Genomic DNA, 23545 nt, shown 5'->3' with positions numbered 1-23545 from the left:
CTTTCATCCAAAATCCAAAGGCTGCGGGATTAATCGTGAAATAATATGAAATACTTCATTAAAACCAAACAACCTGTATTAATTATCCTTCAGTTATTAACCATGCCATAGCTATTCAAGAGCCATCATCTTTGGAAGGACAGGACCTTGTGAGAACCTTGGAGGGAGGGTAAACTTGGCCTCAAGGAATGAAGGTAATCCAAGGTTGTAGGATTGTTGAAGGATGAGTGGAATAATCCATTTCCATAGGGAGGGAGAAATGGAAGCCGAAGGATATAAGCTAAGTATAGTGCTACCTCAGTGCACTTTCAGCCCAGCACACCATCACTGGCAGCTGTTCTGGGACAAGATGAACAAATGTCCCTGTCAACATGCGGCAAGAAGTCATGTGAGGCAAATGACATTGCTTGGCCAGGAAATGCCCAGTTGCATTACTTGGCTGGTGCAATGTGACCCAGATCATGTTGCAATCACAATGGATGCTCAATGGATGTATACTTTTCAATCACACAATTCCTGCAAAACAATTTTGTTCAAATATCTAAGCAACAGCAATTAAATATTCACAGTACAATAGTAGCTAAAACAAACTAAAATCTGTCAATTTGTTTGGATGACAAACCCGTTGCAATTTCACGAAAAGTGCAAATGCAGAAGACCTTAATCTAATCCAAAGTATCAGTTCCATAAACTACTTATCGTATATTTTTCTTGGCTCATCTATTTGACAATCCATGTGTATATGGCCAAGTTTATCAGCTTGCTCTTCTACTAAGCTCCACTTGGAGTTCTGTGTTGAGCCCAATTTTGCTAGGATTTCCCAGCATTGGGATAAGAATCACCTCTTAGGCCCAGCTTGTGGAGCTTCTCCCTCACATCTCCAGCAATCCAGATTTACTCCTGACCTCCTGTGCTTTCTGTGGAGAGTTTGCACATTCTCCATGTGACTCCATGCATTTCTGATGGTCACCATCTTGTTGTGGTGGAGAAACTAGATCTAAGATTCTGTTCCGAACATTCTGAGAACTAAACTGTCTGGAACTATGCTCCCAGCAGGGTCACCCATTGCGGATAGGATGAGGGGGAGATTTCTGATGATGCAAGGGCCCAAGAAGAAGAGGACGACCAGGAGGACAAACAGATCCTTGCCTTTGAGTGTTTGTTCGAGTGATCGGTGATGATTCCTCCAGATGCTCCAGTTTCCTCCCACATCCCAAAAACATGCTGTTTGGTAGTTTAATGGGCAACTTTAAATTGTCCCCGATATGTAGGTGACTGGTAAAAATTGCGAGAGAATTGATGGGATATGATTGGATTTAGAGTGTAGGATTGGTGTAAATGAGAATTTGATGGTTGGTATGGACTCAGTAGGTGGGAAGGGTCTGACTCCATGATGCATGAGCCTATAATTCTATGACCAGGTCTAAACTGGTGCTGCATCTAAGACCCTACTGACTTCAATGAGGATTAAAGGACAGAGGACTAGGAGGCAAAGGGGAATATAGCTTTTGATTAATTGTTTCACTTTGTTTCTCATTTATTTCTTCATTTTTTGAGTAATTTTCAGTTACTGTAACTGTTTTTTTACTTAAAGACATCAACTCAAAAAATTACGAAGGCGATGAAAAATGCATGTTTATAGATGGCAAAAAAAATTGTAAACACCTGCGTAGGTGGAAAAGGGACTACGGGTTTAGTGGTAAATTAATGGTGGACGATTGTTCTAAACTAATGTCCGCAATATAAAATGATGTATAAACAAAGATAAATTAGGCTACCAACAGGCACGAATTTGGCTCGGAGTAACCAAAGCACGGAAGGACTGGCAGGAGGAGAAAAAGAAAAAAGAAGAACAGACGATGGCGTAGCTACAGAAAGGAGACAACGAGGTCTTCTATCGATCGCCGCCTCAAAATGCGTTGGCGCCTTTGCCGGCGAACCCCAGGACGGCGAGTGCCCCCCCCCCCTCCCTATTTTCAGGAAGGTGAAGTGGCCTTGCCACCGGGAGAAAGGAGCGAAGCTCGGACCGCGACGGCCCGAGTTCACGGACTCATATCAGGTTTACAAAATCCGAGCGTCACCAGGTCAGGAACACATTTTAAACCATTGAGGCCATTTATGGAACAAATAACAGAGGGAATGGGGGCCCTAATGAGCCCACCTCGCCCACCTTTAACTAAGTGGGCAAAGGGGAGGGAAATATCCTGCCAATGATAGCCATGCCTAATCCAGGAGGAGCACCCCAGCCGGTATATGTATATCGGACGTGGATACTCAACGATGTTAAGAATGCAGTAGAAGGGATAACACACCCGAAAGAGAGTTTCACAAAGTGGCAACGGGATTTTGGAAGCCTTGTCGTGTTTTATTGGTTAAACAGTGTTGAATATGAACAAGCCTTGCGAAGTATGTTCGGTTTTGATTGGTGTTTGATAGAAGGGGATTGGAACTCCCATAACGAGGCAGGATTGCATTTTGAATGGGAACTTGTTAATAATGATAATGTTTACCAACAAAGAAGGGTGGCTATGGAAGGGCGTATAAGGGAGCATTACCGAGAAATGGTTGACTATAATAAAATAAGAGAGTGTGTGCAGACAAAGGACGAGGACGTGCGCCACTATTTTGTCAGATTGAGACAAGTAATCGAGGCAAATAGTGGGATAGTGGCGCCCGTCCAGTGGGTGGATGACGGACCATTCGTCCAACAACTAAAAATAGAATTATTAAACGGCAAAAACAGTGGCACGACTGTACATTAGTAAAATGAAATCTGAAGTGAAGACCATGGTCAAACGCTGCAAGCAGTTGGAGAGTACGCAAGTCGAGAGTAACCAGAAATTAGAAGCGAATGAAAGGGAACTGGCAGCTTGTCAACTTTGTATCTCCCAGCATGAGGCAAAGATCAAGTCGCTCACTGAATACTTGCAAAATGTTGAGCACAACAAGAGGCATCTAGAAGAGTCTGTTGATTCATTGAATGAAGATTTGGTGAAGCTTCAAGCGCAAGAAAAAGTACATGAAATGGAAAAGGAGCACAAACTAAGTACAGACTGCAAATGAAGTGAAACAAGCTGTAGAGCAGCAAATGCAGAGCCACCGTGAGACTCACCAAAAACAGGTCAGCAGTTTACGGGATGAGATTGAAAAGAAGGAGAAACTCATCACTGAACTTCAAGATCAAAATCAGAAAATGATGCTGGAGCAGGAACGGCTACAAGTAGAGCATTAAAAGCTAAAAGGTGTGGATCAGGAGAAAAGTCGTAAATTACATGAATTAACCATTATGCAAGATTGGCGAGAGCAAGCTAGGCAGGACCTCAAAGGACTTGAAGAGACTGTGGCAAAAGAGCTCCAGACACTCCATAATCTTAGGAAGCTTTTTGTTCAAGACTTGGCCACGAGAGTCAAAAAGAGTGCTGAATTGGATTCTGACAATACTGGTGGGAGCGCAGCACAGAAGCAAAAGATCTCCTTTCTTGAAAACAACCTTGAACAGCTCACCAAGGCTCACAAGCAGTTGGTACGAGACAATGCAGACCTTCGGTGTGAGCTTCCAAAACTGGAGAAACGTCTCTGAGCCACAGCTGAATGGGTCAAGGCTTTGGAGTCCGCATTGAAGGAAGCGAAGGAGAATGCAGATCGAGATCATAAACGCTCCAAAAGGAAGTGGATCGCATCAACGAAGCTGTGCGAGCAAAGAACATGGCAAGGAGAGTGCACTCCGCACAGATTGCTGAGCCCATTCATCCTGGTCAACCCCCAATGGCATCACCAACTCATCCAAGTGCAATTTGTGGGGGCGGTGGATTCTTTCAGAACAGCCAAGTGGTCGCTGTACATGGAGGTTGTGGAGGTGTAAAATCAAATAAGTTTGTCCCTGGAGGGGTGCCTAATAATGCTGAAATTTGAGATATTGGGTTCTTGCCTATATCTGTTAAAGCTGCTAAAGCAACAACATAATCAAAGCGCAACAGATATCATCCAACAACCCCATCATTCCAAGGCAGTGTGAACTCTGCAACTTAGACTTTTCATAGGAATATTTTTGGAAGAATAAAACAAAAAAACTGGCCTGTACAGCTACATCCTTGCAAAATAAAAGTGCAATGTCGGTATCTTGCAAATACTACATGTGATTTAATGTGTAGCTTCATTGCACAGTACATTGTCATTCATGTCTTAAATGTAGTCTGTACTGTGCCAAGTTGAATGTACGTTGTTGCAGGAAAACCTGCACTTGTTCTGGTTGTACAATTGGTTTTAGTTGAAGTGCAAATAATATTTTTTAAATTTGAAATGTTAATTTATTTTCAAGCCTTGAACATTTTGCTGTCATCTAATAATTTTTTCAATACATAGTTTGTGCTCTGGATCACTAGACTCTGTTTAGTGCAGCCGGTGGAAAGGAGTCACAAATGGGAAATCTGTGCAATTTGCAGTACCATTTTATCGTCATTGGTTCTTTATAGGTAAATTAATACATTAAATGCTTGTGTTTACTCTAAACTATCTGGGTCATTAAAAAATAAAATGGTATCCATAAGTAACTTAGATTCTACAAAAATGCGGAATAAAATGCTGGTTATTAACCCAAGTCTAAAGGGAAGGAACACTTTAATGTATGAAATTGGATAACTGAGAATCAATTCTTGGAATAAATGAGAAAGCAATACAAGCTGTTGAATGCATCCTCACTGAAGTGTCCCTAAGGACTTCGCAACTGGGTATAAGTGTTGTTGATATGTACCTTAAAATGATGATATTTGGAGCTTCGTTAATACATTGGTCTATGTTGCCAATTCAATTGGGATGTGTCATATTGCATGTAACTAAAGGCAGAAAGCTGGTTCAGGAAATTGAAAAATATTGTCATCTCTGCACTAACATCCTTCATAGTGATTGTAGGAATGTTAGCCAGATTGGGATGCTGTATGATTCCCTGTGTTCGAGGGTTGTCTCAAAGACTAATAGAAACAGCCCTTACAAAGAAAATGCAGATGGTGTACGAGTTGGTTCCTCAGAAGTGGATTGAGGAAGAAGAAGTGGACATTGACCTAAGGGATACCTTCATGGCCTGAACGGACCCCCGCAGATGAACAGATTGAATAAAGTCAAGAGAAAGTGCAATGTTGTGATAGAACCGGGGAGGCATTCGGGACAGGGGAATTTTTGGAAATTGTTAATAAATTGTTGGATAATTGTATAAACAGGAGGATAATGATATAAAAATTCATTTCTATAGTTATCGGGAACTGTACCTTTAAGAATAATGTATGGGCAAGCAGATGCTTGCTTGTAGACTTTGCTCACTGCTATTATGTGCTGACTATTGGTTTGTACGTTGCATACCTGCGTGGTGAGATTAAGTTGTGGTCCTGCGTGATGAGATTAAGTTGTGGTCGATACCTGCGTGATGAGATTAATACGTCAATATGTCCTTGTTTACTCCATTGTATAAAGGAATGAGTGGGGCGCTGCTGCGGCGCTGCTGCTGCAGAGAAACTCATTCAGACTCCTGTACCCTGTGCGAACCTCTCTCATGTATTAAACATTCATCTCAATTGCTGTGACTGTCGTTTGTTGGGTAAATATTTCTAACAGTGGGATTGTGCTAGTTAATGGAGATCGCTGATTGGAGCAGACCCGGTGGACCAAAAGATCTGTATCCATGCTGTATCGCTAAACTATACTAAACTAAATGGCCAGGAACATTTGGTCCTGTAATACTATGACAGCTGAAATGTAACCCTATTATTTTGAAGTGTAAGTCACCAGAGTCATAGAGACTTACAGCACAAAAAAAGACCCTTCAGCCTAAATCATCTATGATAAACAAATTGCCTACCCAAGTTCCATACATATGCTTGTGTTTGTCCCATATCGATCTAAATCTTTCCTCTTTAAATATTGTTAAACTTTGTAATTGTGCCTGCCTCTACCATGTCCACTGGCAAATCATTCGATATACCCACCATCCACTGCAAGGAACAAAAAAGCCCTTTAGCTTCCTTTTAATTATTCCCCCTCTCACCTTAAATCCATACTCTCTAATTTTAGACCCCTCTACTCAGGGCGGAAAAAAACATTGGCATCTCTTCCAACGATTAGAAGGCCCACATGTCACGATTGTAATATTTCAACTATGGCTTGTCAAAGGTTTCCTCCTTGATTTTCTACTGTAATTTCCAGCTACATAAACATTTCATAAAAGGACATGTTTCCAATAAATTGCACAGAAAAGCTTGTCTATTGAGAATACATTGAGGATTTTTTCTGAGTCTGCTACATAGTTTAACTTTGCCAAAAATGTAAACAGTCACCTGGCAACAAGGCTGTGATAAAGTACTTTGATGCGATCAGCATTTTACGGTTTTTAGTCTACACCGAGGGGCTGTCAAAAAATCTATTTTCCAGGCGAGATCTTAAACCAAGGGTTCCCAACCTGCGGTAATTTTACCCACAGGGGGTAAATTTGTTGATTCTGGATTTGTACATATTTTTTCTTATTGACTGACTGTGTTTGGTTCTGGTAAACCTGTATGTGTTCATCATTAGTTGTTCATAAATAAGGGAAATAACATTAAAGTTGCCAGGGATAAACGGGATGAAAAATGTTGGGAACCTCTGCCTTAAACCAATATCTCACCTGTTCTCTCAGGAACATATAAAAAATTTCCACTACACTGAAACAAGCAATGAATTTTCTTGGTGCCCCTATCAATTTTAATCCTTCAACCAACACTGACCATCGAGCTGATTCCTTTTTTTGGGACATAACTGTGGCTCATTTATTGCCACCTTTCCTCATATTGCTATGGCAACCTTTCTTCATACCTGCTTCATTATCCGTGAAATACTGTGGAACATCCCGAACTGATGCAGAATGCGACACAATGCTCCGTCTTTTACGGATGTCTCATTGCTCTTTTGAGAATCAAATCCATAAAATTCAGGAAAGCCAGTAAAGAGTTACAATGAATTGGTACAATTCTGAAAAGCCATACTTAGCTGAAATGTATAACAGGAGACATCAGCTGCAAGGCAAACGAATTCATTAAATGCACTGAATTAATGATTGCTTCTGAGTTAATGAATTTGTTTACCATTCTGAAATTATAATTTGCAATTCAGTTGGCTAATCTGTGAAAACATCGCCCCTGTGCTCTCATGTACATTATAATAAAAGAAGATGCAATAGGAATGCAGTAAAACATGAATTTTGCATGTAGTATGACATGCTGTAATTATATGCAATGTTCCTTCAATGCTATTATGATGAAAAACTGAAGTGAGGCAACACCACAACTCTTGTAATAAAAAGAGAACTCTCTGGTTTAGCATAAATTCCCAAGGGGATCAGCCCTGTCTGTAAAATGTTATTTTTGAAATAACTATTCAAGCCATTTTCAGTATTTTATGCAAATTAAAATGGGGCCTTTCCACGGGCACATCCTATACTGACCTTTCTGTCCTGGCCCTCCACCACTGTCAGAGTGAGGCCATACGTAAATTGGAGGAACAGCACCTCATATTTTGTTTGAGCATCTTACAACCCAGCGGTATGAACATTGATTTCTCTAATTGTTTTCTTTCTTTTCCTTTCTGGAAGTACCATACATGCAACTTTTGCCCCCTCCCCCCCCCCACCACCACTCATGCATTCTGCCCCTTCCCTTTTCCTTCCCTTATGTGCTTTTTCCTTCTTCTTGCATCGTGCAACCCTCCCTGTTATGTAGAAACAAGGAATTGCAGATGCTGATTATTAGAAACATCGAAACATAGAAAATAGGTGCAGGAGTAGGCCATTCGGCCCATCGAGCCTGCACCGCCATTCAATATGTTCATGGCTGATAACCATATAATAACCATATAACAATAACAGCACGGAAACAGGCCATCTCGGTCTGTCTAGTCCGTGCCGAACACGTATTCTCCCCTAGTCCCATATACCTGCACTCAGACCATAACCCTCCATTCCTTTCCAGTCCATATAACTATCCAATTTATTTTTAAATGATAAAATCGAACCTGCCTCCACCACCTTCACTGGAAGCTCATTCCACACAGCTACCACTCTCTGAGTAAAGAAATTCCCCCTCATGTTACCCCTAAACTTCTGTCCCTTAATTCTCAAGTCATGTCCTCTTGTTTAAAGCTTCCCTACTTTCAGTGGGAAAAGCTTATCCACGTCAACTCTGTCTATCCCTCTCATCATTTTAAAGACCTCTATCAAGTCCCTCCTTAACCTTCTGCGCTCCAAATAATAAAGACCTAACTTGTTCAACCTTTCTCTGTAACTTAGTTGCTGAAACCCAGGCAACATTCTAGTAAATCTCCTCTGTACTCTCTCTATTTTGTTGACATCCTTCCTATAATTAGGCGACCAAAATTGTACACCATACTTCAGAATTGGCCTCACCAATGCCTTGTACAATTTTAACATTACATCCCAACTTCTATACTCAATGCTCTGATTTATAAAGGCCAGCACACCAAAAGCTTTCTTTAACACCCTATCTACATGAGATTCCACCTTCAGGGAACTATGCACAGTTATTCCTAGATCCCTCTGTTCAACTGCATTCCTCAATTCGCTACCATTTACCATGTACGTCCTATTTTGATTTGTCCTGCCAAGATGTAGCACCTCACACTTATCAGCATTAAACTCCATCTGCCATCTTTCAGCCCACTCTTCCAACTGGCATAAATCTCTCTGTAGACTTTGAAAATCGACTTCATTATCCACAACACCACCTATCTTTGTATCATCTGCATACTTACTAATCCAATTTACCACACCATCATCCAGATCATTGATGTACATGACAAACAACAGTGGACCCAACACAGATCCCTGTGGAACCCCACTAGTCACTGGCCTCCAACCTGACAAACAGCCATCCACCATTACTCTCTGGCATCTCCCATTCAGCCACTGTTGAATCCATCTTGCTATTCCACCATTAATACCCAACAATTGAACCTTCTTAACCAACCTTCCATGAGGAACCTTGTCAAAGGCCTTACTGAAGTCCATATATACAACATCCACTGCTTTACCCTCATCAATTTCCCGAGTAACCTCTTCAAAAAATTCAAGAAGATTAGTCAAACATGACCTTCCAGGCACAAATCCATGTTGACTGTTCCTAATCAGACCCTGTTTATCCAGATGCTTATATATATTATCTCTAAGTATCCTTTCCATTAATTTGCCCACCACTGACGTCAAACTAACAGGTCTATAATTGCTAGGTTTACTCTTAGAACCCTTTTTAAACAATGGAACAACATGCGCAATACGCCAATCCTCCGGCACTATTCCCGTTTCTAATGACATTTGAAATATTTCTGTCATAGCCCCTGCTATTTCTACATCAACTTCCCTCAATGTCCTAGGGAATATCCTGTCCGGACCTGGAGACTTATCTACATTTATATTTTTCAAAAGTGTCAGTACTTCCTCTTCTTTGAAACTCATAGTTTCCATAGCTACTCTACTTGTTTCCCTTACCTCACATAATTCAATATCCTTCTCCTTGGTGAATACCGAAGAAAATAAATTGTTCAATATCTCCCCCATCTCTTTTAGCTCTGCAGATAGCTGTCCACTCTGACTCTCTAATGGACCAATTTTATCCCTAGTTATCCTTTTGCTATTAATATAGCTGTAGAAAACCTTGGGATTTATTTTCACCTTACCTCATATCTTCTTTTAGCTTTTCTAATTTCTTTCTTAAGATTCTTTTTACATTCTTTATACTCCTCAAGCACCTCATTTACTCCATGCTGCCTATAATTATTGTAGATCTCTCTATTTTTCTGAACCAAGTGTCCAATTTCCCTTGAAAACCATGGCTCTTTCCAATTTTTACTATTTTCATTCAACCAAACAGGGACATAAAGATTCTGTACTCTTAAAATGTCACCTTTAAATGTCCTCCATTTCTCTTCCACATCTTTCCCATAAAACAAAATGTCCCAATTTACTCCTTTTAAATCCTTTCGCATCTCCTCAAAGTTAGCCTTTCTCCAATCAAAAATCTCAACCCTAGGTCCAGTTCTGACCCTTTCCATAATTATATTGAAACTAATGATATTGTGATCACTGGACCTGAACTGTTCCCCAACGCATACCTCTGCCACCTGACCCGTCTCATTTCCTAACAGGAGGTCCAGCACTGCCCCTTCTCTAGTAGGTACCTCTTTGTATTGCTGCAAAAAACTATCCTGCACACATTTTACAAACTCCAAACCATCCAGCCCATTTACAGAATGTGTTTCCCAGTCTATGTGTGGAAAATTGAAATCTCCCACAATCACTACCTTGTGCTTACTACTAATATCTACGATCTCCTTACATATTTGCTCTTCCAATTCTCGCTCCCCATGTGGCGGTCTATAATACACCCCTATAAGTGTTGCTACCCCTTTCCCATTTCTCAGTTCCACCCAAATAGCCTCCCTAGACGAGCCCTCTAATCTATCCTGCCAAAGCACTGCTGTAATATCTTCCCTGACAAGCAATGCAACACCTCCACCTCTTGCCCCTCCAATTCTATCACACCTGAAGCAACGAAATCCTGGAATATTTAGTTTCCAATCACAGCCCTCCTGCAACCATGTTTCACTGATCGCCACAACATCATACTTCCAGGTGTCAATCCAGGCTCTAAGTTCATCCACTTTTCTTACAATGCTCCTAGCATTAAAATATACACATTTAAGAAACCCACCCCCTCTTATTCTCTGTTTATTGTCTTTTTCTTCTTTCTCCCCTACATTTTGGGTCAGAGTGCTACCCTTCTCTGCCTCCTGCCTCACACACTGACTGCTAGCTTTCCCTATTTGAGTCCCTCCCCACAACCGTTCTAGTTTAAAGTCTCCCCAGTAGCCTTTGCAAATCTCCCCGCCAGGATATTGGTCCCCCTCGAGTTCAAGTGCAACCCGTCCTTTCTGTACATCCTGTGATCATCCAACTCAGTATCCCATCCCTGCCTTCTCTCCATACCCCCTGATCCCTTTAGCCACAAGGGCCACATCTAACTCCCTCTTAAATATAGCCAATGAACTGTCCTCAACTACCTTCTGTGGCAGAGAATTCCACAGATTCACCACTTTATTATTATTATTTATGATTATTACACAAAAAGATACAGAATGTGCTGGAATGTCCTCTGTATTATGTATTTTTGTAGTCTAATGTATTCTCCCCATGCACGGAGGCCTAATGCACTAGAATGGCTCTGCTCTTTAAATATGCTTATTCTCGGCACTAATGCAGTTGTTGCAGACGTTTTATGCTGAAGGTAAGAAATCCCAAGGGGAAGTGCAGAAAGGGAGATGGAGCAGGTGGGAGAAGGGATTCATACTGTTCACTGATTACAGCCTCCAAACACAGATGGAAATTTAAACTATGGCTTCCATCTAAAAAATGTCCAGTTAACAAATATTATTCTCCCATTCTACATTAATTAGATACATGTTGCTGCCAATTGCAACAATACATATTTTTCCTCGTTCTCATTTTATGGCTTTCTCAAGCTACTATAATAACATTCAATCGCTTTTTAAAATATAATTGTTCCCAAATGTTTAATTCTAAAAAATTAATTTCAAATGATTTGTATTCACTAAATCTCCAGTGCATTCTCACTCTTGCTAAACACAATATTATGATTGTAGGGAAACAGCTGTTTTGAAATGTCAATACCACACAGATTGCCAGTTGTAGAGGACTCAGATTGGATTGTGGTCAAGCAAATCTAGCAGTTTACAACCTGCAACTCATATCCCAACTAAAGGGATTGAATGTGGAATTTCATAACCATGCATCACTCAAATGTATTCTCTTTAGTTTATAGATATAGCGTGGAAACAGACCTTTCAGCCCAGCAAGTCCACGCAAACCATCAATCACCAACAAAACTGGTTCTATGTTATCCCATTTTTGCATCCTACACACTAGGGGCAATGAAGCCAATTATCCTGCAAACCTGCACATCCTTGGAATGCGAGAGGAAACCAGATCACCCGGAGAAAACCCACGTGGTCACAGGGAGAACATGCAAACTCTGCACAGATGGCATCTGAGGTCAGGATCAAACTCGGGTATCTGAAGCTGTGAGGTAGCAGCTCTACTGTTGTGCCACTGGATCGCCCTGCCTGAGTAAGTTTGAGTAATTGTTTTATCCAAGAAGAAGGTTTAAGCATTTGTTCTGCTATTGAGTAAAGATATACAACATTCAATATGAATGTACAACATTAATATTCACGTAAAATACAACCTACACAATGTGCATTTCATCACAGATGATACATAATGTTAACTTCGAATAAGATTAAAGTTTTATTCTGGCATTGTGAAAAATATGTATTTTCTGTTCTGATGTACAGCCTCTCTAGATTGTACAGGTAATGTAATTCCAAAATATTAAAATGGAGGAAAATGCCTGGTCAACCAGTGGGTCAAATCTTTCCAGCCACACTTCTGCTTCCTTTGCAAAATGTCCTGCAGAGTGTATTCTTAAGAGGTGATAATAGTCTGGAAAATAGCCATTAATTCCTATTAGTTTATGGAAAGCTAACACCATAGACTGCCTACATCCTCAGGAGTTCAGTTGAATATAGATTTAGAAAGAAAAGAGGAACAGATCACCAAAACAAACTCACCTTGGGGCACATTCGATGAATTATTTAATCATCTCCCTACTACTCAGTGTCCAGGCAGAGTTAAAGGAAAGGGGAATAAGTCTCAAACCATTGCTCAGAAATGTCGCCCTGAAACCCGAATGCAATCACACGGTAACATTTAAATAATTAACAACCTCAGCCAGCTGTCACTTACTTTCTATATTTGGAGATGTTTTCCATTCGTAGAAACTCATTCAGTTCCATCTTTAAGGCAGCAATTAACCTGTACTTCACGTAGTAATAACAGCTGGTTGCAGGAGCGAAGATATTGTTTTTCCTTGCCTAGTAAGCTTCAGGTGCCTGCCTTCTTGCGCCCTCTCCTCTCTGTATTTTCCCTGGTGCTAATTTTAACACAAAATGTTTGCAAGATCTGGTTCAAATATCCAGCTCTTGTTAAAGAGAAGAATGCAGTCAAATGATGGAATAGCTTTCTCAGGCCTCTTGCAAGACTGTATTCTGCTGTCATTTGCACAGATTGCAAATACTGAATCCAAGGAAGGTAATTCACCATCATATCATCAATCATTAGTTCAAAAGCAAAATACTGAAGAAGCTGAGTATTTTCAGCCTTTTTTATTTCAGATCAATAATCATAGCTTATGTTTCCAGCCAAGTGTAATCTTTTAACATGGTTTGACATGTTCTCTGATCACCATTTCCTTTAATGCTCAATGACTCAAGCTGAGGCTCAGAAAGACAAGGTGGTAGTCAAAATAGAACAGTATTACTTATGTTTCAACATTTCCACCCTCTGAATTATAGCTGGAAAATGCATAGAGAAAAGTTAAATGGTTAAATGGATTAGAGGGTCTGAGTGATGAGAGATGATAGGCTAGGTCCGTTTTTCCTGTGAACCAAAATGAAGTTGAGAGGTGACATGATAATGGTGTATATCAAATTATGAGAAGCCTGGATGGAATAGATAGCCATGATATCATGTCTAAAACTAAAAGGCAATGGTTTAAAGGGAATTTGTGAGGTATATTTTTCACACAGAGTAGTTGGTATCTGGTATTAACTGCTATAGGTGGTGGTGAAGTTGGGAATAGTCATATTTAAGAATCATCTGGACAGGTACGTGGCAAGGCATGGGAGTATATGTAATTAATGCAAGCAAATGAGATTGTTATATTTAGACATGATGGTTAGCATGGGTAATCACATACCTATCGATCTGTGTTTCTTCTTACTTGGCCAACCTTTCCCATCCTTTCCCCCATCTGATTCCATCTGCCCATCATACGATACGATATGATACGATATGTTAAAACTTTATTCATCCCCGGAGGGAAATTGGTCTGCCAACAGTCACAACAAGGTACACGAAAACTTAAATTAAAAGTGAGAAAAAAAAAGAAAAAGACAAGCGACTGTTGACTAGCTGCTGTGTCACAGCTCCTTAACTGGAACAAACAAACAAACTAAGGCCTATCCCCTGGGCAGAAGATTCTAAAACTAGAGTGTGTGTGTGTGTCTCCACCCCCCCCCCCCCCACGACCCCACCCCCCCCCCCCCCCCCCTCCTCCACTGAGTCCCCGATTGTTCTCTCACCGTCCCTCACGACGGTCCCCCCCATGCCAGGTCCCCCATTATTCATCACGGCATTCCCCCCACACTGTGTCCACATTGTCCACATTCAGACATAGGTTAATAGGCGGCTAGCAACATTCATGCCAAATGTGCTAAGCGATGGCCATCTTCAACCAATGAATATCTGACTAACTAACCCTGTTACTGTAAAACAAAGAAACGGCAGATGCAGGAAATCTAAATCAAAATTAGTTACCATGGCTTTATGTATGGGGAATCATGTCACATGAATTTTTTTTTTCTTTTAAAGAGGTGATCAAAAGAATTCATGAAGACAGGGCAGTAGAAGTTGGCCACATGGACTTCAAGAAGGCTTTCGACAAGGTCCTGAAAGGTAGGCTAGTCCATAAGGTTAGGTCACAATGAAATCCAGGATGATTAGCCGATTGGATACATAATTGGCTTTGTGGTAGGAATTAGTGGTGGTCATGGACAGATTTCCTTTAGATTGGAGGCATGTGACCAGTGGTGAGTCATAGAGATAGATGCTGAGTTAATTGTTATTCATCATCTGTATTAACTGTTTGGATGAGAATGTAGTTGATGTGGTTAGTAAGTCTGTGGATGACGTCAACATTGGTGGCATTGTGGACAGTAAGGTAAGTTATCGAAAATTACAATAGGATCTAGAACAACTGGGAAAGTGTGCCAAGAATTGGCAATTGGCATTTAACTCAGACAAGTACAAAGTGTTGTAATTAGGTAAGTCAAACTAGGGTCGGAATTACAGGGCCCTGGAGAGTGTTGTTGAGCAGAGTTATAGAGTTGTAGAGTCATGCAGCATGGAAACAGGTCCCTTGGCCAAACTCATCCATGCCAAATCCTCTCGCAATGAAGGCCAACATGCCATTAGCTTTCTTCACTGCCTGCTGTACTGCCTGCTCTACCTGCATGCTTACTTTCAGCGACTGATGTACAAGCACACACAGGTCTTGTTGCACCTTCCCTTTTCCTAATCTGACACCACTCAGACAATAATCTGCATTCCTGTTCTTGCTTCTAATGTAGATAACCTCACATTTATCCACATTATACTGGTTCTGCCATGCATCTGCCCACTCATCCAACCCATCCAAGTCACCCTGCAGCCTCATTGCATCCTCATTGCAGCTCACACTGCTTTGTGTCATCTGCACTTGGAGATGTCACGTTTAATGTGGATAGGAGAGGATACATGGATGGGAATGGTTTTGAGGGATATGGGCTCAATGCAAGCAAATGGGACTATCTCGGGGTGGAAGATTGCAACCTTCACATGGTCTGCCCTGTTTCGACTAATGCAAACAACCCAGTGTGCACAATCAAATAAGATCAAATAGGACAAGTTGTCCTACAGCTTTAGGCTGTGCACGGCATATGCAAGAAGAAGAAGAAGGACTATCTCAAGTTATCAACTTGGCAAGCATGGATAGGGTGGGCATAAGGGCCGGTTTCTATGCCATCTAAGTCTATCACCTTTTGGCTCTAAAACAGAAACTGCTGGAAATACTCAGCAGGTCAGGCTGAGGGTCGGGAAACAAGGATAATGATTCACATCGGGAACCAAAATAAGTTTGTAAAGCTTCAGGGAGGCTGGAAGGGAAGATAGTGAAAAACCAGGGTGACCATGAAGACAGCTGTAAACAAGATTACCTGGTCAAGTAGTGAATGGGAGCAGTTAGATACAAAATATATTTATTTGTCACATGTGCCAGTTGGCACAGTGTAATGTGTGTTCACCATACAGCCATACAATTAAAAATAAAGTATGGACACACGATAGAGCCCAACATAAAACATCCCCACACAGCAGAATCAAATATTTCCACGATGAGGGAAGGCACCAAAGTCAGTCCTCTTCCTCTGTTGATCTTAATGTTCTCCTGTGGTCGGGGCCTCCCGAGCCCTCCGCAGTCGCCGCTATGTATGGCCCGATATTTAGGCCCGCTCGCCGGGATGGAACTCCGACGTCGGACCGGGAGAACAACCTCCGCGGCTTGGACCTCCGAATCGGCCGCTTCCTACCAGAGTCTGCGGCTCCCGGAGTCCACAGGCCACGCTGGGCGGGGAGATTCAAGCTGGCGGCCCTCTGCAAAGGGTCACAGGGACTCCGTGATTTTGAGGTCAGCGCCGCCCGCATAGGGAGCTCTTCAAACCTCAGCTCCACGATGTTGGAACAGCGGACCCAGCACTCCAGGTAGGCATCGCTCCGCTCCGTTCCGCGGTGAATCCAGCGCTGTGACTCCGCTCTGAAGCTTTGGTGTGGGTCCCCGGCAGGAAAGGCTGCTCCGATCCAGTTGGCAGGCCGCAAGGAGGGGGGCGAGGACATGACTTGGAGAATAGACGCGTTCTTGCCAGAAAGCGACTGAGAAGCGGTTTCCCCCTTACCCTACCCGCCTCCCCCACATAAAAAAAGTAAAGAAACTCCAAAACACACTTTTAAGACAAACTAAAATAAAAAAAAGATAGAAAAAAAACGGATAGTGAGTAAAAGCATGGACAAAAGAATGAGGGAGTTACAAAATGAAGAGAAAGATGACAGGTCCTGGGCTTTAGACTGGACATGTCCTCAATCCCAGAGAGCAGAAATGGATGAAAGAAAAAAAACATGCTGAGCTAATATCACAGATGGATAGAAACCCGGTTAGCTGAAGTTGTAGATTTCAATATTGAGTCTAAAAGGCTGCAACATGCCCAGATGAAAAATGTGTCTGTTCTTCAAGCTTGAGTTGATCCTCACTTTGACACCACAGGAGACCACAGATTGATAAGCCAGAGTAAGAATGGAATGGAGAATTAAAATGGCAGACAACAGGAAACTCAGATGCTCCACAAAGTGATTATCCAATTTGCATTTGGTTTCTCCAGTGTAGTGAAGAACAGAATTATATCTCAACAAAAACTTTGCATGCTATAAACAAAAATATACTGGTTTTATATCTGATCTGCTTCAGAAATTGTCCAACTTTTTGGGGGCTTGAAAAATTGGCATGGATAAATTGATGACACCTGGAACTATGTTGTTTCTGATGTGCGAGGAGTAGGAGAAGATTTGACATCTAGATTAGAATAGTTAAATCCAATTAATTGCCTTGCACGTTTAGGGGCTGAAGCACAGCTGTCTGAATCTCTGGAAACTACTGCTCTTTCTCCATTCTGGCTCATAAAATTATTTCATACTAGTGGCAGCACAGTGACACAGCAGTAGAGTTGCTGCCTTACAGCACGAGAGACATGGGTTTGATCCTGACTACGGATGCTGTCTATATGGAGTTTGTACGTTCTCCCTGTGACCACTTTGTTTTAATTGGGGTGGCACGGTGGCATAACAGTTGAGTTGCTGCCTTACAACGCCAGAGTCCTGGGTTCAATCATGACTACGGGTGCTGCCTGACCAAAGTTTGTACATTCTCCCCATGAATGAGTGGGTTTTCTCCAGGCACTTTGGATTCCTCCCACACTCCAAAGACATACAGGTTTGTAGGTGAATTGGCTTTGGTAAAAATTGTAAATTGGCCCTCGTGTTAATGTACTGTGATTGCTGGTCGACGTGGAATTGGTGGGCTGAAGGGCCTGTTTCCATGCTGTATCTAGAAACTAAACTAAACCAAGCTACTGGTGAATAAGTATTTATAATGTATAATTTCAATATAATAGAATTAGATTCACCACAATTAGATTAGCATTGGAGAATACTTGTTTCCCCATTATTGTTTTTAGGCTATCCTGTGTTTTGTTTATTTTATTTGTATGGAATTATCAACTTTACAAATCTAAATATATGCAAGAGGATGATTTATATTATAAATGACAGATTTCTATGGCAAATGGAACAAATATCCACATTTTAGCGTTGAGGAAAAAAATCCTCTATATAATAATAATTTATTTTAGACAGTTTGCTACATCTGTCAGAGCTGAAGATATATCCTAGAGCTCATACAGGATGTGACCCCAGTGTACTATGTCACAATGTGGTGAAATCAAATCTTCATTGAAGTAGAATAGATGAGTAATTCTAGCCTGGGATGAAAGATTCACAACTCATCTGTCCGTATTTGTTTTTGCCCCAAGCAATTAACCTACCCTTTCCCTAAATACAGTATATGTGCATGTGTTTGTGTAAAATTCATGTCACATTTGAGGAACGTAAGAAAAACAAATCTCAGTTGAAAAAATGTTTGAGGACAAATTGCATCCATAGTGTTGACTCTGGTTGACTTAGTCTTGAGTTAGTTAAGCCAGTACGCCGTTATTATCAACTGGTGTGCAGCTCTTTCTATTTTAAACACATACAGTGACTGCACTTCAATAATAGTAAGTTTCTTGAGGCAGAAATTACTTAAAATTTCCAAGCCTATTGAAACAAAGGACCAAATGATGTTTTTCCTTTTCATGCTTGTACTGGCATGGAATGTTTTGCTGATGGATTATTAGTATCCCCAGAAATGAATGTTTAGGAAACGGAGAGCTGACGAGTCTTACTATAAAGCCCTACAGGTATTTTGAATTGGTTGATATTCTTATTGACTGGCAAGGTCATGCAGCATGCAGCAGCATTATAATGTAGTCTATACATTTGCTTGGCATGTACTGCAAGACTCTCTCAGACTGAGCTAGGCAACAAAATCTCACCTTCAGGACCAATGGAATTTTCCACCGCGTCTATCGTGGCGCTCACTCTATCTTCAATCAGCTGCTGTATTGGATGTGTGCACTTGTGTGAGAGGCTGGGAAGTGGAACGAAGCTCACCCTCCCTCAGGATCCAACTTCCTGGGCAGTGCCAGCCGCTGAAAATGTCTAGCATTGGGGACTCGCATTGCATCCAACAGGAGGTTGCTTATGTCACTCAGCAGGAGAAAACTCTTCCAATGATCAATAACTATGGGACAGCACGATGGCACAGTGGTAGAGTTGCTGCCTCACAGCACCAGAGACATGGGTTTGATCCCGACTACGGGTCCTGTCTGTACGGAGTTTGTATATTCTCACCGTGACCTGCATGGGTTTTCACCAGGAGCTCCGGTTTCCTCCCACACTCCAAAGGTGTACAGGTTTGTAAGTTAATAGGCTTGGTGTAAATTGTCCCAAGTGTATAGGATAGTATTAATGTGCAGGGAATGCTAGTTGGCGCGGACTTAGTAGGCCAAAGGGCCTGCTTCCATGCTGTATCTCTAAACTATCTGCTTATTAAGGGAGTGGATGAATGCATACAACAGCAATGCATATAACAGCCAAGGTTAGACACAAAAAGCTGGAGTAACTCAGAGGGACAGGCATTATCTTTGGGGAGAAGAAATGGGTGACGTTTCGGGTTGAGACCCTTCTTCAGAAGAAACGTCATCCGTTTCTTCTCTCCAGAGATGCTACCTGTCCTGCTGAGTTTCCCTATCATTTTTTGTCTATCTTCGGTTTAAACCAGCATCTGCAGTTCCTTCCTACACAAATAGCCAAGATTTTTAGGAAAGGTTGAGTTATGATTACCTGCAGTCTTGGGAAGCCAGTGGTGCTGACAGATCTTAACACTTGTGATACCACCTGGTTACCAATTTGAAAGTAAAACTAGATAAGGCATTTAAATCATGAAATCAGTGCTAAGTGACCTTGCTATGAAAAACAAATTGGGAGACAAGACAGATTGGAAGTATCATTGGGAGATAAAATTGTGAGTTAACGTGATTTTGACATCCAGGGATAGAGCAATCCAGAAAACAAAACATGACTTAATGTCAGAAAAGAAATAAAACTGCAGATGCTGGAATCTGAAACATGTTGGAAGAACTCAGCCAATCAAGCAATCAGTTAATATTTCAGATCACTGACCCTTTCTCAAAAATAAGGACTGTCCGTTTTCTTGCAGAACGGCACATGCCTCAATATTAACAGTCTAAGGAAAGCTGAGCTGGCAAATACAGTTCATCTGACAGGTCGTTACTGATTCACAGGTATATGTCCTTCAGACCTAAGATTTCTAACCTCTGCAAATTGACCAGACAATCCTTCAAATAATTGAGTTCAGCTAGCCCTGTCGCCAATGATGAATTGTACAGTAAATGCTGGAAAATCTGTACTTATTGTTAGTCGTAGTATTGTCTCCAGACTTCAGATAACGTTTTGACAACTTGCAGCAAATTCTGAAGCTGCCCAGTCAGGTCTCCTGATATCAGGGGTGACCCTGTAATTAGCAGGAAAAATGACAAACCAGCACACTTTGTTCCTAGTTCTTCTGAACCTGTCCGCTGAAGTCAGAATGGAGCATTATTCCATTACAGGTGAAATCGGGATTTACAATAACATCATTTGGTGCCTGCCTGATGCCAGAAAGGTTCAAGCATACTTACATGGACTGCACCAGGAAGTGCTCAGGTAAATGTTGTGATTACCACACCTACAATTACTAACACAATCTAGTCTGGGTCAAATCATAATCAGAATGCCTCATGTCTCGATGGGCACTATGTGATTCAGTTCCGTTTAGTTTAACTTGCTCAGAATTTGTTGATAAATTATTAATTAATTCAGGAATTGAATGTACTTTTTAAATAGGTTTCATTCCCAGTGTGCTTAACTGGATGACTCTTTCTAAAGAAAAGCATTAAATCAAACAAAATGGTTCAGATATATATATATCTGACTAGACTACGTGGGACCAGTTGGGCCCCATGTTCAAACGGGAGGGCTGGTCCCCCAACGCAATATTCCACCTCTCCACCAATTCCAATATTGGTGGCCAGTGGGGAGGGGGGGGGGGGTTCTGGAGCACTAGTATGGGTGTTGTGGGCCTGAGGGACTGGTTTCCAGAGGGCTAGTATTGGCATTGTGGGCCGAATGGATTATTGGGCTGGCAGCTCAGTCACTCAAGCCTGGTAGGCTGGCAGCTCAATCACTCAGGCCTGGTGGGCTGGCAGCTCAGTCACTCAGGCATGATGGGCTGGCAGCTCAGTTACTCGGGCATGGTGGGCTGGCAGCTCAGTCACTCAGGCCTGGTGGGCTGGCAGCTCAGTCACTCAGGCCTGGTGGGCTGGCAGCTTAGTCACTCAGGCCCGGTGGGCTGGCAGCTCAGTCATTCAGGCCTGGTGGGCTGGCAGCTTAGTCACTCAGGCCTGGTGGGCTGGCAAATCTGTCACTCAGGGCTGGTGGGCTGGTAGCTCAGAAACGGCCAGATATTATGCCCAAAAAAAGGTAAGAGACTGTGATAGAGATGGGAGAGAGGGTGGTGAATCAATTTTAGACATTTTTCATCTTTTTCTGCAGATCACAGCAATGAAGGAGGAAAGTTTATCCTGGCTTGGGTCTCACAGGGAGCCAATGTAGGGAGGGAGAACAATTCTGGGGTGAGGTTTAATACTTGCAGGGAGAATACTTGCTGATGGGCCAAAGGGAATCCCCCAGGGCTAGTATAGGTCTGATGGGCCGAAGGGGCTCTTTAAAAATAAAATCTGAGTGAAATCTCAGTGAAAGGAAAATTTTCGGGACTTTTCCTGGCCTGGCACGGGCTTTTTGGGGCAAAATACTCCTCTGGGGCTATTAGGGACACTTTGGGCCAAAGGGACATTTCTCGGCTAACAGGGGCCTTGTGGGCCAAAATTTGTGGTTTCAGGCAGGCCAAACAACCCATTTCATTTAATTTCCATTTCAATTTCAAGCACAGGCCAAACAACTCATTTCATTTCCGTTTCTATTTCCATTTCTATTTCCATTTCATTTTCGAGCACAGGGCAGGCCAAGCAACTAATTCATTTTGATTTATTTTCCATTTCCAATTCCATTGCAGTTACATGCAAAGGGCAGGCCAAACATCTCATTTCATTTTCATTTCATTTCATTTCCATTTCCATTGTATTTTCATGCACAGGGCAGGCCAAACAGCTAATTTCATTTTTATTTCATTTCCATTTCCATTGTAGTTTCAAACACAGGGCAGGCCAAACAGCTCATTGCATTTTCCTTCCATGTCCATTTCAATTGCAGTTTCAAGTACGGGGCAGGCCAAACAGTTCATTGTATTTTCATTTCAATTCCATTTCCATTGCAGTTTTAAGCACAGGGCAGGCCAAACAGCTCATTCCATTCTAATTTAGTTTCCATTTCCAATGCAGTTTCAAGCACAGGGCAGGCCAAACAGCTCATTTCATTTTCATTTAGTTTCCATTTCCATTGCAGTTTCAAGCACAGGGCAGGCCAAACAGCTCATTTACGTTTTAGAAACATAGAAACATAGAAAATAGGTGCAGGAGTAGGCCATTCGGCCCTTCGAGCCTGCACCATCATTCAATATGATCATGGCTGATCATCCAACTCAGTATCCCATCCCTGCCTTCTCTCCATACCCCCTGATCCCTTTAGCCACAAGGGCCACATCTAACTCCCTCTTAAATATAGCCAATGAACTGGCCTCAACAACCTTCTGTACCTTCTATAAGATCTCCCCTCAGGTGAACCTTCTCTGGTCTGGTGAACCTTCTCTGTACTCCCTCTATGGCAAGAATGTCTTTCCTCAGATTAGGAGACCAAAACTGTACGCAATAATCCAGGTGTGGTCTCACCAAGACCCTGTACAACTGCAGTAGAACCTCCCTGCTCTTATACTCAAATCCTTTTGCTATGAATGCTAGCATAACATTTGCTTTCTTCACTGCCTGCTGCACCTGCATGCCTACTTTCAATGACTGGTGTTCCATGACACCCAGGTCTCGTTGCATCTCCTCTTTTCCTAATCGGCCACCATTCCGATAATAGTCTACTTCCCTGTTTTTGCCAGCAAAGTAGATAACCTCACATTTATCCACATTATACTGCATCTGCCATGCATTTGCCCACTCACCCAACCTATCCAAGTCACCTTGCAGCCTCCTAGCATCCTCCTCACAGCTAACACTGCACCCCAGCTTCGTGTCATCTGCAAACTTGGAGATGTTGCATTCAATTCCTTCATCCAGATCATTAATATATATTGTAAATAGCTGGGGTCCCAACACTGAGCCTTGCGGTACCCCACTAGTCACTGCCTGCCATTCTGAAAAGGACCCGTTTACTCCTACTCTTTGCTTCCTGTCTGCCAGCCAGTTCTCTATCCACATCAATACTGAACCCCCAATACCGTGTGCTTTAAGTTTGCATACTAATCTCTTTTGTGAGACCTTGTCGAAAGCCTTCTGAAAGTCCAGATATAACACATCCACTGGTTCTCCCTTATCCACTCTACTAGTTACATCCTCGAAAAATTCTATAAGATTCGTCAGACATGATTTACCTTTCATAAATCCATGCTGAATT

The 23545-nt window shown here is 42.0% G+C and overlaps 1 pseudogene; it reads left to right on the top strand.

Moving 5' to 3' along the window:
* Positions 1-2219: 2219 nt before the first annotated feature.
* LOC116978381 lies at positions 2220-4182 on the top strand (annotated as a pseudogene).
* The last annotated feature ends 19363 nt before the right edge of the window (positions 4183-23545 follow it).

The sequence above is a fragment of the Amblyraja radiata genome, chromosome 11, assembly GCF_010909765.2.
Source record: "Amblyraja radiata isolate CabotCenter1 chromosome 11, sAmbRad1.1.pri, whole genome shotgun sequence".
Classification (NCBI taxonomy): domain Eukaryota; kingdom Metazoa; phylum Chordata; class Chondrichthyes; order Rajiformes; family Rajidae; genus Amblyraja; species Amblyraja radiata.
The sequence above is the reverse complement of the archived record's forward strand: the minus strand, read 5'-3'. Positions and strand labels throughout refer to the sequence as shown.